Source organism: Ursus americanus, chromosome X, assembly GCF_024610735.1.
Source record: "Ursus americanus isolate L20-20 chromosome X, mUrsAme1.1.p, whole genome shotgun sequence".
Classification (NCBI taxonomy): Eukaryota; Metazoa; Chordata; class Mammalia; order Carnivora; family Ursidae; genus Ursus; species Ursus americanus.
In genome coordinates this window covers 25737262-25755186 of record NC_142164.1, presented here as the reverse complement: position 1 = coordinate 25755186, position 17925 = coordinate 25737262, and the positions used below count along the sequence as shown (strand labels likewise).

Genomic DNA, 17925 nt, shown 5'->3' with positions numbered 1-17925 from the left:
TATGTAGCAGCCAGCTGGTTAGTTAGGGCTTATGGCTATTTATCTTGAGATAGGTTGCCTGATGGGCCTGTCTGGATTTAGCCAGGGGGTTGGGGTCCCGTGGGCCCTGTTGCCTTGACCAAGTTTCCACGGCTCAATCCTGTGGTCTCAAAACAGCCTATCTACAACAACCAGGAAAAAGTGACAAGCATTCGCTTCCAAAGAGGAGCCTCTGTTTTACATTAGAAAGGGGGATTAGGACATGGTAAGATTAGAAAATAAAATGTAAGAGAGGTGGAGTCAACAGTTAAAGACCTAGGCTGTGATAAGAAGAGAGTACTAAGTACCTGTGCTCCTTACTCTTTATTGATTTGCTCCTCCGGATCCACTCCCCACTCTGCTCCATTCTCACCCATATACATGTATCGGCGCGCTCCATGGCCGCTGGCTTCCAGTTGGTTTGGCCAATGGAGAGGACTGTCAGGGAATCACAGGAATGGAGGAGAACGAAGTTGGGGTACTTTTCTATGACTTGTTCCCTGAGAGGTTTCTGTAGGCTGGCTGGCTGTTTCCCTCACCTGAAGGTCATACAAGCAGCCCTTGCCATAAGGCCCTTGTTCCCCCTCACCCAGGTTCAAGAAATCACTCTCCCTCTGGCTGCTTTAGATACAAGGATGTTAACAGCCTTGCTAGCCATAGGTTCTGGAATATCACTTGTGGATTCTCGACACACTACCTAAATTTTGCACATTTTTATTAAATGCTTTATTAAATGCTTTATTAAACGCTTCTTTCAAAAAATGTGAGTGTGCCATCTGTTCCCACCGGTCACTGATATAGGGCTCATTTCTTATGTTACTGAGAAAATTGCTGACAAGTTAATTCTATTACTTCTATTAATGACAAACCAACAGCATTAACTGTCAATCCAAGGAGGAGATATATAGAAAGACTCTAACGGATAATTTTGTAAAACCACAAAACGTATACACCCAAACTTCCTAAAGAAATGATTTCTAGGAACATTGAGTCTTAAGCCTGGAAATCCGTTGTATCTTTTTTTAAATGTTGAGTTTTACAAAGGTAATCTCTGATATACTTGTCTAATATCTGTCTCCCCTACTATACTGTATGCTCCATGACACCAGAGACATATCTGTTTTGTTCACTACTGTATCCTCAGTGACCAGGTCAATATCCCTCAAACAGTAGATATTCAACAATATTTTTTCTTAATGAATGAGTGAATTACAATTTAAAAAATTCTTTTTTGAGTTACAGTTTTTTTTGAAAATAGTCAAAAGCAGTAGTAAAAACAATTAACCATCATGGAATACTGATGAGTCATTCTCTTAATTAGAGGCAGATATAATGGGGCAGGCACTTGTTTGGAGAGTTTCTTCAGTGAATCATGGGACTTCTTTGTGGCTTACAATAATATCTTTTTGTGAAGGTGGTGTGGGAGTGTTCACAAATTTTTCAGGGTGTCTGCTCAATTATAGAGATAACAGGAAATGGTAAATTTCAACATAGCCTGAACAAAATTGTTTGGGCTTTACTTTAGGAAAGCCTTAACATACTCAGAACTGAGGAATCCATAACACATGCTTTACAGAGTTATAATGCCTGTGATATCAAATGAATCCTTGAAAGGAAGAGGCAATAACATCAAGAAATCTACACCACTGTGAAAAACAGTATATAGGTTCCCCAAAAAAATTAAAAATAGAACTACCATATGATCTAACAATCCCACTTCTGGGTATTTATCCAAAGAAAATGAAAACACAAATTCAAAAAGATATATGCACTCCCTATGTTCACTGCAGCATTATTTACAATAGCTAAGATATGGAAACAACCTAAGTGTCCATTGATGGATAAATGGATAAAAAAGATGTGAGATAGATATATATTTTTTCCATATTATTCCATATAAATATATACATACATACATACATACATACACACAATGGAATATTACTCAGCCATAAAAAAGAATGAAATCTTGCCATTTGCAACAACATGGATGGAGATTGAGGGTATTATGTTAAGTGAAATAACTCAGAGAAAGACAAATACTTAGGATTTCACTTACATGTGCCATCTAAAAAAAAAAAACAAAAACAAATGAGCAAAACAAAACAAAACTCACATAGAACAGATTGGTGATTACCAGAAGGGAGGGGAGAGGAAGGTGGGTAAAATGGGTGAAGTGGATTGAGAGGTACAAACTTCTAGTTATAAAATAAACATCACAGGGATGTAATATACAACATGATGATTACAGTCAATAATACTGTATTGCATATTTGAAACTTGCCAAGAGAGTAAAAATTGAAAGTTTTCATCATAAAAAAAAAGTTTGTAACAATGATGATGGAAGGTAACCAGACTTACTGTGGTGATCATTTTGCAGTGTATAAAGGATTGAATCATTATATTGTATACCTGAAACTAACATGTTATATGTCAATTATACTCTAATTTAAGAAAAGAAATACCACAAAAAAAGATATACTAACCACAAGAAAAAGAAACCTATATATGCTTTCTTAGGAGAGCCAGCAGAGACTTCTTAACTTGCCTGAACCCTTGCCTAGTATCACCCAGGAAATAACCCTCATCAGCACAACCTTTGTGAGCATTCATTTGCAAATGATTATGTTCAATCATCAAACGTGCATTGCATACCTACTATTTGCCCTGTCCTGTGAAGGTACCCACCCACTCCCAGGCCCTGGCAATGGTGATTAAGTCTGGGGCGCCTGACTGGCTCAGTCAGTGGAAGATGTGGCTCTTGATCTTGGGGGTCATGAGTTCAAGCCCCATGTTGGGAGCAGAGATTACTTAAAAAAAAAAAAGACATAGTGTCTGTGATTACTCACAGAGTAGTGAAGCCACAATCAATTAATATGACACATACTAAAAAGGTACTATTGTTTTGTTTTTTAACTTTTTATTTGGAGATAATTTCAAGCTTAGGGCAAGCGTGCTAGAATAAGAATAGCAGCAAGGACACCTTTTGTTGGTTTGAAACCTTGGGAGCTTCCTAGGTGAAATCTAAAATTGGCCCCGGTACACAGAGGGCAGTGAGAGACCAAAGAAAGAGGTAGACCACTCTAGATTGGTAGGTGGTGGGTTTACCAAGCAAGAGAACTTACATGCAAGCCTTATCTTAGGTGGCTATGATATGACTAAATCTCTGTACCCACCCACTAAATCTTAAAAGTTTATATAGAGTCCTTAGGGTGCTCAGGTCATGATCTCAGGGTCATGGGATGGAGCCCTACATTGAGCTCTGAGCTCAGGGCAGTCTGCTTGTCCCTCTACCTCTGAGCCTACCCCCACTTGCTCGCTCACTCTCTCTCTCTCTCTCAAATAAATTTTAAAGATTTGATTTATTTATTTGAGAGAGAGAGCGCAAGCAGGGGGAGCAGCAGGCAAAGGGAGAGGGAGAAGCAGGCTCCCCACTGAGCAGGGAGCCTGATGCGGGGCTCGATCCCAGGACCCTGGGATCATGACCTGAGCTGAAGGCAGGCACTTAACCGACTGAGTCACCCAGGTGCACCTAAAATCTTTTTTTAAAAATGTATATATAGAGGCCTTAACGGGGTCCAGTTGCATATATAGTCCAGATGTTCTCCACAACTTATTCTCTCAAGGCTATGTCCTTGCAACAGCTTCCACTGTGGGAATGGTGGGCAGAACGTACATTCCCAGGATAGGAGAGGAGGTGAGGAACTTCTGACTGCCTGGCATCTAGCTCATGGGTCAATCAGGGGTCATGCCCTCTCAATGACCTCCTCTAACACCTTTACCCAGATTCATGTAATGTTAACTTTTTACCCCATGTGCTTTATCATTTGCATGCTCTATCTATCTATCTATCTATCTATCTATCTATCTATCTATCTATCTATCTATCCTCCTGAACTATTTAAGAGTATTACATATCATTGCCCTTCACCCCTATATACTTCAGTTTGTGAACCAACAACATCTTGTCTCTTCAGCTTCCTTTAATCTGGAACATTTCCACAGGCTTTTTAAAAATTTTTTAATTTAATTTAATTTATTTTTTCAAGATTATTTATTTATTTGAGAGAGAGAGGGCGGCGGGGAGAGGCAGAGGGAGAAAGAGAATCTCAAGAAGACTCCCTCTGATTGCAGAGCCTGACACCAGGCTCAATCCCATGACCCTGAGATTATGACCTGAGGAGAAATCAACAGTCAGATGCTCAAACAACTGGGCCACCCAGGCGCCCCTTAAAATTTTATTTTTAAGTAATCTCTACACCCAATGGGGGATCAAATTCACAATCCTGAGATCAAGAGCTGCATGCTCTACCAACTGAGCCAGCCAGGTGCCCCCATGTTTTTGCTTTGTCTTTTATGACATAGACATTTTTGAAGAATACATCCCCTCCTTAAAAAAAATAAAAAATATTCCTCATTTTGCATTTGTCTAATATTTCCTCACAATTACATTGAAATTATGTATTCTTTTTTTTTAAGTAATCTCCATACCCAACATGGGGCTAGAACTCATGACCCTGAGATCAAGAGTCGCATGCTCTACCACTCTACCGACTGAGCCAGCCAAGCGCCCCTGTATTTATTTTTAAAGTAAACTCTATGCCCAACGTGAGGCTCAAACTCAACCCTGAGATCAAGAGTCACATGCTCTACTGACTGAGCCAGCCAGGTGCCCCACAGTTTAACTATTTTTAAGTGTACAGTTCAGGGGCATTAAGTACATTCACACTGTGCAACCGACACCATTAGCCGTCTCCGAACTTTTTCATCTTCCCAAACTGAAACTCTACCTATTAAACAGTAACTCCCCATTCCTCCTTCTCCCTAGCCCCTGATAACTACCATTCTACTTTCTTTCTCTATGGATTGGAATATTCTAGGTACCTCATATAAGTGGAATCATACAGTATTTGTCCTTTTTGTGTCTGGTTTATTTCACTTAGCATATGTCTTCAAGGTCCATCCATGTGGTAGCATGTGTCATTCCTTTTATGGCTGAACAATATTCTGTTGCATGTATTCTTTTTTTTAATTTTATTTATTTGAGAGAGAGGGAGAGAGGGAGCACAAGCAGGGTGAAGGGCAGAGGGAGAAGCAGGCTCTCTGCTGGGTAGGGAGCCTGATGCAAGACTGGATCTGGGGACTCTGGAATCATGATCTGAGCCAAAGGTAGACGCTTAACCAACTGAGCCGCCCAGGCGCTCTCCACTGTATTCTTTTTTTTTTTTTAAGATTTTATTTATTTATTTGACAGAGAGACAGCCAGTGAGAGAGGGAACACAAGCAGGGGGAGTGGGAGAGGAAGAAGCAGGCTCCCAGCGGAGGAGCCCGATGCGGGGCTCAATCCCAGATCTCTGGGATCATGCCCTGAGCCGAAGGCAGACACTTAACGACTGCGCTACCCAGGCGCCCCTCTCCACTGTATTCTTAACTGGAATCTTCCATAGGCAGTGCCATGTCCTTCACAGGGCTTTGCCACTGGAGGTACATGATGTTCATCTGTCCTTCATCAGTGATGTTAATTTTTTTTTAAGAGAGAAAGAGAGAGCATGCAAGGGGGGGGCAGAGGGAGAGACAGAGAATCTTAAGCAGGCTCCATGCCTAGCACAGAGCCCAATGTGGGGCTGTATCTCATGACCCTGAGATCATGATCTGAGCCGAAATCAAGAGCTGGACACTTAACTGACTGAGCCCCCCAGGGGCCCCAGCGATGTTCATTTTAATCACCTAGATAAGGGGTTGTCAGATTTCTCTGCTGTATAATTATTTTTTCTTCCTTGAAACTAGTAAGCAATTCTGTAGGGGAGACATCTTAAAGCAATGAAAATATTCTGTTCCTCATAAAAAATTCTCCTGGAATTATTTATTTATTTTTAATTAAGTAAGCTCTATGGCCAGCATGGGTCTTCAACTCATGACCCTGAGATCAAGAGTTCATGTTCTACTGCCTGAGCCAGCTGGGCACCCCAAAAAACTCCCTCTGGATTTAGTACCCTTTGATGATTCTTGCCCGATCCAATCTTTACTAAAATAGTTACAAAACACTGACTTTCCTACTCCAGAACTCTTTCTGCATTAATCAGTGGGCACTTGACATTCTACTTTAAACAAGAGCCTACCCTCCTCCCTTACTGATGGATGGATAGATTGGGTGGACAGATGGATTGTCAGTATGGACTCACGGATTTCTATTTTTTTCAATGATTTATAATTTATCACTACACGTAATGATTTGGTGCTCAAATACTCCCAGACTTGGCCAATGGGAGCTCCTTCAAGCTGGCTCCTGTTTACTTATGACATGCCCTCATTGTTTTTAAAGCACTTCCTTACTTTATAACATAAAAGATGTTACAGGTTTGGGGTACCTGGATGCCTCAGTTGGTTTGAGTTTCTGAATCTTGATCTCAGCTTGGGTCTTGGTCTCAGGGTCATGGGTTCAGGCCCTGCATTGGGCTCCACACTAGGCATGGAGCCTACTTAAAAAAAAAGTTCCAGATTTATCTCATCCCTACTCTGTCCTAGCCCTGCAATCTGCCATTACTCTAAGGAGCCTGGTTCCTTTTAGGGAGGAAACAGTATTAGAGATAAAGCTCTGAGCATTAGGTGTACTCATTACTACTGGGGTGTCTTTTCCTCTTGGCCCTTTCATTAGACAAAACTAGTATATACATGCACACATGTATACATATACATACACACATATACAGATATATAATAAGCACATTAACATGCATATATACATATATGTACATATTTCAGAAATAATGAGTTCACACCAATCCTTCCAATTCCAATCCATCCTCACAGGGTTCATTCTTGCCTTTCACCATTTCATATTTGTATATCCCTTCTTTCACAGTGAGAACCCTGACGCCCAACTACGTTGACCATTTATTCATTTGCTCAATCCTTTATCTTGAGTCGTTTCAGAATTGTTTCTCCTATACCTCTACTAAAACCAAACCTACTAAAGAGAGTTCAGGATTTGTTTGCAGTTCTGCTTGCCTCATAACCCCATCTCATCTCAGACTGGGAGTTCATAAATGACTTGAATTAGTCCTTTCTACTGCCCCTACCTCCTCTTTAAGTGTAGTTATTTGAAATACAATGTGATTCATTTGTTCCATTTTCAGTTGAGTTATTTCCCCCATCCTTTTTTTTTAAATTTCATTTATTTAAGTAATCTCTACACCCAATGGGGCCCGAACTCACAACCCCGAGATCAAGAGTCACACACTCCTCTGACTAAGCCAGTCAGGCGTCCCTCCCCCTTCTCATCCTTATTGATTTACTTTTCGTTTTTGAATATATAGAATATTAATATGCTTTAGAAGTCAAAACTACGTAGTAATGCATACTCAGGAGTGTCATTCCTTCCCACATCTTTCCTGTACCATCTCTCCTCTCTGACCCAACCTCTCGTAGGTGATTAATCTTGTTGTTTTCTGGTTTATTTGTCTTGTATTTCTTTTTAAAAAGATAAATCGACATATGAATGCTTTTGAAATTTTTCCTTCTTTCCAGAACAAGTGGGAGACTACTATAATACTCTATTTCACTTTGCTTCTTTTGCTTACTCTTACCTAATAGGAGTATTTCCAAGGGATACCAGCGTCGCCACTAGGGTGAGGTAAGTAAGGTGTGTAGGGTGTAAAATTTAAAAAGACACCAGTGACTTCCACCTGGAGGAGTTTGACAGGTGACGAGGAATATAATCATAAATGAAGAGGAATGAAATCATTTGGGACAAAGGGAACAGAAAGCACAAAAAGAAGGAAGCTCGAAACAGCACAGTGAGAAGTGCAATGCAATGGTAGTATAGGATGTTTGCCAGGATGTTTGCTAGGGAGGGCCTGGAGATGAGACCAGGCTGATAAAACAGATTGAGATCGGGTTATAAAATGCCTTAGTGCTAAGAGCTTGGACTGGACTTTACCCCATAGGCAGCAAGAAACCTTGAAGACTTTTTTTTCACGCCCTTGATTGTTTTATCCATTCCATCATTAAATTCCATCCACTCTGCTTCTGCACTGGCTTCCTTTGAAGGGTTTTATTTTATTAATTTATTTTTAAAAGATTATTTATTTATTTATTTGACAGAGACCGAGAGGGAGCACAGGCTGGGGGAGAGGCAGAGGGAGAGGGAGAAGCAGGCTCTCCACTGAGCAGGGAGCCCGATATGGGGCTTGATCCCAGGATCCTGGGATCATGACCTGAGCTGAAGGCAGACGCTTCACCAACTGAGCCATTCAGGCGTCCCTCCCTTGAAGGGTTTTAATCAGAGGAGTAACATGATTACAATTTTCTTTTAGAGAGATGAAACTGGCAACGTGATATAAGACTGGCAGAACGGTGATAAGAAAGGTGAACCTGAGGCAGGTGAGGAGGCTATCAGGTGAGAGATGATAAAGAATTGAATTGAGAAAGCAGTAACAGGAAGACTGAACAAGAAGGGTAAATGTTTATGCGATAGAGTTAGAAAGACTTGGGTGTGTAAACAAATTTCAATCTAAAATGGAACTGGAGGGGCTCCTGGCTGGCTCACTCAGCAGAGCATGTGACTCTTGTTATGAATCGGAGACCCATGTTCGGTGTACAGATTACTTAAAAATAAAATCTTATAAAAAATCTTTAGGGATGCCTGGCTGGCTCAGTTGGAGGGCCATGCAACTCTTGATCTTGGGGTCATGACTTCAAGTTCCATGTGGAGTACAGAGATTACTTAAATAAAAAACTTTTTAAAAAAATTTTTAGGAGTGCCTGGGTGGCTCAGTCAGTGAAGCGTCTGACTTTGGCTCAGGTTGTGATCTCGGGGTCCTGGGATGGATGAGCCCTGTGTTGGGCTCCCTGCTGAGCAGGGAGTTTGCTTTTCCCTCTCCTTCTGCCCCTCTCCCCCACTCATGCATGCGCACCCTCTCTCAAATCTTAAAACTTTTAAAAAATCTTTAAATAAAAATAAAATGAAATAAAATAAAATAAATTAAAATGGAACAAAGGGGGGTGCCTGGTTGGCTCAGTCAGTAGAGCATGTGACTCTTGATCTCTGGATCGTGAGTTTGAGCCCCCTGTCGGGAGTAGAGATTACTTAAAAAAAATAACTAAACGTTTTAAATAAATAAATAAATAAATAAATAGGAACTGGAAGATACAAAATGGAGAATCTCATGGAAGAGTGGAACTTAAGAATTTATTTTTTATTTTTTTAAAAGATTTTATTTATTTATTTGACAGAGATAGAGACAGCCAGTGAGAGAGGGAACAGAAGCAGGGGGAGTGGGAGAGGAAGAAGCAGGCTCATAGCGGAGGAGCCTGATGTGGGGCTCGATCCCGTAATGCCGGGATCACGCCCTGAGCCGAAGGCAGACGCTTAACCGCTGTGCCACCCAGGAGCCTCCGGAACTTAAGATTTAGAGACCAGTTTCTTTTATATAAATGTCTGATATTCAGGAAGACTGAGACTTATCTCCTGACCAATGAAAACCCACCAGGAATCTTTCCCCATCCTCAAGCCAATGAACTTACTGCTTTGACAGGGGCTGGACTTCCCCCTCTTTGCACTCTGCCCATGAATACAGCCCACCCAAGCCCTCGATGGACTAGGCTGTAGCTTGCTACAGCATGGGTTTTCCAAATTGCAATTCCTCTACCATTCCTGAATAAACTCAATTTCTGGTAATTCCAGCTTACCTCAGTTTACCTCTTTATTTAGGTTGACAGTACTGATTATAGGTAGAAGATGGAGAAGAAGGAGAAGCCCAAGAGGACTTTCCAGTTTCTGGCCTGAAGGACTGGATGAGCAGAGATGCCATTCAATAGAGTAGGGAAAATGGTAGGAGTATGTTTGAGGGAAAAATAAGCTCAGTGTTAGATACGCTGAGTTAGAGTTGGCAAAAAGATACCTAACCAGAAATTTTCAGGAAAAGGTTCTGAAATAATGTCTCAGTGAAACTTGGGCAGCCTCCCTCTTCTGACTTTCTTTCGTCTTCACAGTCAAGATAATACCAGGAGCTTTGGGTAAAATATTTGTTTCACCAAGTGATGTCTGAGAGTCATCAGAAGGTGTATCTAATGTCCTCACAAACATATCTGTCAGCTATAGTTAACAATATAACGCCCACCATTCTTCTCACATTGCTCAATAAAACACTTTCCAAGGGGCGCCTGGGTGGCTCAGTTGTCGTTAAGCATCTGCCTTCGGCTCAGGTCATGATCCCAGGGTCCTGGGATCAAGCCCCACATCGCGCTCCCTGCTCAGCAGGAAGCCTGCTTCTCCCTCTCCCACTCCCCCTGCTTGTGTTCCCTCTCTCGCTGTGTCTCTCTCTGTCAAACAAATAAAATCTTTAAAAAACAAAACGGGGGCGCCTGGGTGGCACAGCGGTTAAGCGTCTGCCTTCGGCTCAGGGCGTGATCCTGGCGTTATGGGATCAAGCCCCACATCAGGCTCCTGATATGAGCCTGCTTCTTCCTCTCCCACTCCCCCTGCTTGTGTTCCCTCTCTCGCTGGCTGTCTCTATCTCTGTCAAATAAATAAATAAAATCTTTTAAAAATAAATAAATAAATAAATAAATAAATAAATAAATAAATAAATAAAAAACAAAGTAAAAAACAAAAAAACCCACCTTCCGAGTCCCTCATCCCTGCCACAGCTACCACTGTCCACTGTCAAAGTATAATCTTTAGAAAGTTAAAAATATGACTTGTACAGGGCACCTGGGTGGCTCAGTTAAGCATCTGCCTTTAGTTCAGGTCAGGATCCTGGGGTCCTGGGTTCAAGGCCGGGTGTCGGGCTCCCTGCTCAGCGGGCAGTCTGCTTCTCCCTTGCCCTTTGACCCTCCCCTCTGCTCATGCGAGCTCTCTCTCTCTCTTTTTTTTTTTTTAAGATTTTATCTATCCCTTTGACAGAGAGAGTGAGAGAGCATAAGCAGGGGGAGCAGCAAGTTAAAAGAGACTTCACAAAGACTCAGCCTTAATCAATAGTCAATAGTAAGTCACACAAAATGCATTTCCCTAGAGAATTAAATAATCTTTAGGCAAACCAGTTAGACAAGGCTCCAATAAGACATGGAAAGGACACCCTTTTGCCTTTCTTCCAGATTTTTCATTTTCTTACCACCACATCTGTGTGAAGATTGTAGCCTCCTTAGACCACTGAAATTGCAAATCATCGAGGCATGGGGGGGGACCAGATCCATCGGCTTTTGCCATTCACCTCTCTCTCTATATAGGGCTCAAATACATCTCTGAGGCTGGGCAGGAAAATCAACACCCAAGAAAAATAAGGCACCATTTTCTTTATTTTCATATCTCCCCTGGTGCTCATGAAAACCTCCTTTACACACGTACCCTGTGCAATTTGATACTGATGCAAATAAATAGCTTTGTGTTGCCTCCCCTCCAAGTTACGAGACATGCACAAACATGGTTGAATTCCAGCCATGGGAACAATTAACACAAACCAGGAGACCCACAATAGTCACCTCAGATGATTACTATCATTCCAGGAGGTCACAGAGGATGCCAGATAGCTGGCTTGGGAACAATGTAGGCAAAGGAAATACGCCATACTCACACTGCCCTACTGAGGACTAAAATGACATCCTGATTTATCACTCTCTCTGATTCAGATAAGATTGTTCATTCCCATGAAGTCCGGATTTGAGAGTGCCTGAGCCACCCTGACACAGGCCAGTAAGTCAGGAGCGAATAGTGATTCTGTACCATCCTCTTTGTTTAGGGTCTGGTAGTCCTAGCAAAGCCTGGCCATCAGACCTCACTTCACACAAAGCCCAAGAGACTTGTATGAAAGAATGTCTTTTGCATCCCTACTTCAGATTTGGATTCGCAGTTTTTTCTAGTACCCAAGCCCATGGCTGTGACAACATGTGCTCTCACTTGATGGGGAGGAGAACCCCAGGCTCCGTGGAAATGGCACTATCCTGGCCCCAGTCCTAGGGTGGCTCCTTGTCCTGCTTCTATGAGGCAGGGTCCCGGCAAGTGACAGAGGGCACACTCAAAGGATTTATCCGAGATGCGCTGAATGAAGATGTGGGCAGGAATAAGGGAAGCAGCAAGGGATGGTAAGATGTTCAGGGGCTGGGGCGCCTGGGTGGCACAGCGGTTAAGCGTCTGCCTTCGGCTCAGGGCGTGATCCCGACGTTATGGGATCGAGCCCCACATCAGGCTCCTCCGCTAGGAGCCTGCTTCTTCCTCTCCCACTCCCCCTGCTTGTGTTCCCTCTCTCGCTGGCTGTCTCTATCTCTGTCAAATAAATAAATAATTAAAAAAAAAAAAAAAGATGTTCAGGGGCTAGTAACAGAGGGAAATCATTACTACCCCTCAACCAGAAGAGGCAAAGAGAGGGAAGTAATACTACAACCTGGTGAGAGAAGGAGTTATGGAAGAGGGTTGCCTGATAGCAGTTGTGGCCATTGAGGAATGCTGCCCTTTCCAAAACTATGGCTAGACAGGAAGGGAACAGAAAGAATACTCTGACTTCTCTCTCTTCCCACCCTCTAATCTCATGTCAGTACGCCTGCCCCTGGCCAAATCCAAACAGAAGCCAGAGGGCAAGAAAGCCCATGTGACACAGACCATGGAAGGGTTAGCCTCCTGGGGCATAGGACAAGGCAGAAAAAGGTGGAGAATGGATTTGGGGGGCCAGTAAGAAGATCCATTGAAAATACCCAGCACTTTCCTCTTGTAGGCAGAGCTCTTGGTATGCTATCTCACCCTGTCTGTCATGTACTTATAAGATGGGCTAGGGAGTGTCCTCCATGCTCTTCCAGCAATGCTGCTGGTGGGAAACTAGGATGAATCTTAGGGTCCAGATTTTACAAGATATTGTATGAAGTAGTGGGTTAAGTGAGTTATTTACCCAGGGTTGCAAGACGACAGCATAGACAATGAGAGAATCCCAATGGTAAACGAGGAGGGAGGGAGCAAAGGAAGGAAGGGAGGGAGGAAGGGAGGGAGGAAGGGAGGAAGGAAGGAAAGGAATTTTAAAAGGAAAGAAAGAAAGAAGCAAACAGGGAGGAAAGGAAGAAAGGAAGGGAGAAGGACTAGGAGTAGAAAGAGAATCAAGAGAGGGAAGGCAAGGAGAGAGAAAGGAAGGAAAAACATGCCAAGCCCCAGTTCCAAGAAGAGAGACAAGGCTATAAAATGGGAAGCCTTCCTTTGTGACAGGAATCCCTAATGAAGGGAGAAAGAGCAGTATAGAGAAGTCATCAAAAGCATGAGCTTTGGAATCAGACAGAACTTGGGCCTCTGTCATAGGTCTAGATGTCTAGATGCCTCATATCTAGATGGCACATTTCAGTTCTTTCATACCACACTGGCATGGCTTAGTTCTACGGTCCCCCTGCTCCCCCAAATTTCCAGACAAGAAGCAGGCCCGGCTCCCCTACTTCAGGCTCTCAGTAGTGAAAACAGGGTTGGCTTGCTACCAGAGATCCAGAGACCCAGCATAACAATGCTTACAAATGTACAGTTTATTACAGGAGAATACAATACAGCATGAAAGTAAGGATAAGTGTCACAGGCAAAAGCCGTCTCACAGAAAGCAGTCTGGAGAGGTCAGGTGCAAGCTCCCATTGTCCTCCTCTGTAAGGGCCATGGCAGGATGTACTTTCTCTCTCAGATCAGAAACCGCAGAATTTCGACCCCAGAGCCCCGGGTGGGAATAAAGTACGTGGCATCAAGACCACGTGCACTCAACATTTGCTACAACATGGACGGCACTGGAGGAGATAATGCTAAGTGAAATAAGTCAAACAGAGAAAGACAACTATCATATGATTTCTCTCATCTATGGAACATAAGAACTAGAATGATCAGTAGGGGAAGAAAGGGATAAAGAAAGGGGGGTAATCAGAAGGGGGAATGAAACATGAGAGACTATGGACTATGAGAAACAAACTGAGGGATACAGAGGGGAGGGGGGTGGGGGAATGGGATAGACCGGTGATGGGTAGTAAGGAGGGCACGTATTGCATGGTGCACTGGGTGTTATACACAACTAATGAATCATCGAGCCTTACATCGAAAACCGGGGATGTACTGTATGGTGACTAACATAATATAATAAAAAATCATTATTTAAAAAAAAAAAAAAAGACCACGTGCAAATCATGCAACTCACTATTATTAAAAAATAAATGCTCTCGGGGCACCTGGGTGGCTCAGTCGGTGAAGCGTCTGCCTTCGGCTCAGGTCATGATCCTGGGGTCCTAGGATCGAGCTCCTACATCTCGCTCTACACTTAGTGGGGAGTCCACTGCTCCCCCTCCCTCTGCCTCTCCCTGCACTCGTGCTCTTGCTCTCAAATAAATAAATAATCTTAAAAAATAAAATGAAATGGCAAATTACATGTGATGTGAGTTTCTTCTCAATTAAAAATAAATAAATAAAACAATGCTGACGCTGTAGTAAAAACTGCCCTGAAATTCCTGGGACCCGTGGTCGCAGAGCCACACTAGTAATCATTATGTTTTATGCTGTGGTAAAACAGCTCAGGATAATTTCAGGCTTACTGCATATCTCGCATGCAGTTTGCACATAAGGCTTGGCCCTTATAGAAGGTTAATACATGCATTAACCTTCACAGCACCCCTGCCAAACACAGTGACCCCAAACCAGAGCTGAGAGCCAACTCCTTTAGGATAAGCCCTCCAGAAGAGAGAAGAGGGCCCAACCAATGCCACCTCCAGGCAGCCCTCCCCTTACAATCTCAATAAAGGCCCATAGCCCCATTGGCACATCCTGGTGGGGTTGCAACTCAGACCAATGCCCACTTGATTTCTTGTGCTCTAAATAGCAGAGGGGAAGGGAGCCCTGCTTGAGACTGATACTCCCTCCAATGCCACCAAGGGTGACCAACTGTCCCAGTTTTGCCCGGGGCTCTGTCCTGGTTTGCAAACTGAAAGTGTCGCTTCTTTGGAAATCCCCCAGTCCCAGGAAAGTTGGGCAAGTTGGTCACCCTGACGCCACCCCTTGCCACTATGATGGCATCACCATCATAGTGTGGGTGTGTATCACCCATCACTAAGGAGAATGCTCTGGCTCTACGTACAGGAAGGGGCCTGGCTCCCCTTACCTCCCAGAAGCCATCAGAGCCCCGCACTTGACCTGAAACTGTCGGGCCACTACTTCTTGTTCTGTTACAGCTGGGTGCTTCTCTCTACAAGCTGCTCGTGCAACCTCCCTCTCATCTGCCTGCCAAATTATCTTTACTAACAGCAGGAATTCAAGGGCTCTTCATGCCTCTCATGATGGCTAAGTCTGCACAGACGCCTCTCAGCTGATTCAACACACATTTACTGAGCCCTTATGGGGGTTATTAGAGGTGGCCCTTGCTGCCACTTGCTGGGAGCACGCCTGATTTGACAGCCCCTCCCACCTTCTGCAACAGCTCCCCCCCGCAACCCAGCAATATGCAGGCCTCCTGCCTGTTTCTGGGAGCTCAGGATCCCATGCACAGGTCCTAGCTGCCCCCTTGCTTCCAAACACACAGCTCTCCAGCCCCAGAGACACACAGTTTTATCAACAGCTGGTTCAGAATCAGGTTCTGCACCCTGAACAGGGGACCCAAAGATAAGCGACAGGGGGTTTCTGCCTTTGAGGACCTAAGCTCTAGAAGGGGAGGGATTCACCCCCCCCCCCAGAATGCAAGGACGCACTGTGCTTGAGAGGCAAGTCCAGGGACTGCGGGTGGGATTAGCCAGGGTTTCTTGGGGAGGGGATACCTGAGAGGAGCCTCACAGGTCACCTGGAAGTTGTGCCAAAAAAGGGGCATTGGGGGCAATCTTCGGGGGCCTAGAGAACAGCATCCACGGGGACATGGGATGGCACAAGGGGTGTGTGGAAAGGTAGGGAGATGCCAGAATAGAATCCAGGGACCTGAGGGAGAAGAGACTTTCACTGAGGAAGCTGGAACCCACCAGGTCCAAGAGGTGAGGGCTGGACAAGCAACCTTTGGGGGTGGTAACAGGCATGATGGCAGAGGCCAGTTTACAGGGGTGGAGGGTGTAGACACAGGGCTACAGAATGCTCTTCTAAAAGCTCAGCTCTGGGGCGCCTGGGTGGCTCAGTTGGTTAAGCATCCAACTCTTGGTTTCAGCTCAGGTCTTGATCTCAGGGTCGTGACATGGAGCCCTGTGTGGGGCTCTGAGCTGAGCACAGAGTCTGCTTGAGATGCTCTCTCCCTCACCCTCTGCCCCTCCTGCTCCTGCTCGCTCTCGCTCTCAAATATACAAATAAGTCTTTAAAAGATAAACAAACAAACAAATAATAGCTCAGCTCTGACATGAATAGAAAGAGAAGTAGAGGGGCGGCTGGGTGGCTCAGTCGGTTAAGCGTCTGCCTTCGGCTCTGGTCATGATCTCAGGGCCCTGGGGTCGAGTCCTGCCTCAGGCTCCCTGCTCAGGGGGGGGCCTGCTTCTCCCCCTGCTTGTGCATACTGGCCCTCTCTCTCTCTGACAAATCAATCAATCCACCAACCAATCTTAAAAAAAAAGAAAGAAGTAGAAAGGGCTGGCTTTGGTGTTTAGGATGGAAGAGAGAGATGCAGTAGGTTATAAGGGGGACTTCGGGGAAGGACCCAGTAGAAAAGGAGTGAATGAAGAATGAAGAGATAGAAGAGAGGGTTCTGTTTGGGGGCTGGGTCCAGGCATGCTGCAAGGGGGTAAGGGTGAGGTCTCAGGTTGAACCAAGTCTCTCGTTCATTATCCTGAGCAACTAAGGACACTGAGTCCCTGTTCTGAGGGGTAGCAAGTATACAGATCCTCAGCAAAGATTGTCCTGTGCCTTGCTGGGTACAGGTAAAGGGAAGATCCTGTCCTGAAGGCAGTCACTTCAGCTGGTGCTGGAAGGAGCATCCTAGTTCATTCTGCTGAGCAAGTGGTGGCATGGGATATGGCTTGGGGCTGGGTCATGGCTGACGGAGCACCGGGCAAAGATCTACGTCCAGGTCTGACTGGGGAGGCCCTTCTTGTAATATCCTGAGCAATGGCTCAGATATGACTCATGTTCTGATGGTTCCTGGTGTGCCAAATTGGGGGAGTGTGACTTAGTCCTATACCCTCTGAGATTGCATTGTCTGTACCAAGTGGTCACCTATCCAGGTCCTCACCTAGGCAGGAGACTATGCTCAGCATGCAGATCAGTGGTCTGCTCACCCCAACTGTCCATTGACTTGCTGAGCAGAGATGTGTCACAAGCTCTGTCTTTGGCTGAAGCTGTCTATTGGTTCACCAAGTGGTGGTATAGCCCCTGGTGTGGGCTATCTCCTCATGTGTGAAGCACTGATACAGAGAGAAAGAAATGGCCTTTCCCTGGGTCGATGCTGCCCCTTAGGGTGCACAGTGGTAGAGTGGATGTTGACCTTTGGGAAGGATTAGGCAGAGATGGTGCCAAGAGGAGATGAAGGTATGTGCCCTAGACCCGGTGGCAGCTGAGGAGTGGGGTTCTCCAGATGGGCTGAGTGATGATCTAGCTTTAAGTGTTTACCTTTGTGGGGGATTTGTCCTGGTGTGCCCAATCCTGGTGTAACCACAAAGTGTGATCTGGGAAGAGAATGTCTTCTGGTCTTCTGGGATGTGGAGGAGTGGCATGGCTGAAGGCTCTGTTCTGGGTTGGCGCTGTCTCATAGTGGGCCATGTGGTTTGGTAAGACTATACGTGCCCATCTGAGATGGGCTCTATGGAGGTGTGGTGGGGTAGAGCCATGTAACGGCTCAGTTCTTCAAAGGGGCTCATTACTTTTTTGCTGAACATATATATAGGGCCCCCCCCATATGAATCCTCCACTATGCTAAGTGATAGTATGGGAGTTTGATGGTCTAGTTCAGATCGTGTTTTTGATATTTATAATGGTATAGGCATAGGATCTTATCCAAGTGAGGGCTCTTC

General features: G+C 44.5%; 1 long non-coding RNA gene across 4 annotated transcripts in view; it reads right to left on the bottom strand.

Annotated features, from left to right (window-relative positions):
* The window catches only part of LOC123797201 (uncharacterized), a 79687-nt gene that overhangs the window by 39910 nt on the left and 21852 nt on the right, over nucleotides 1-17925 (bottom strand). The gene's annotated exons all lie outside the window — the stretch shown is intronic.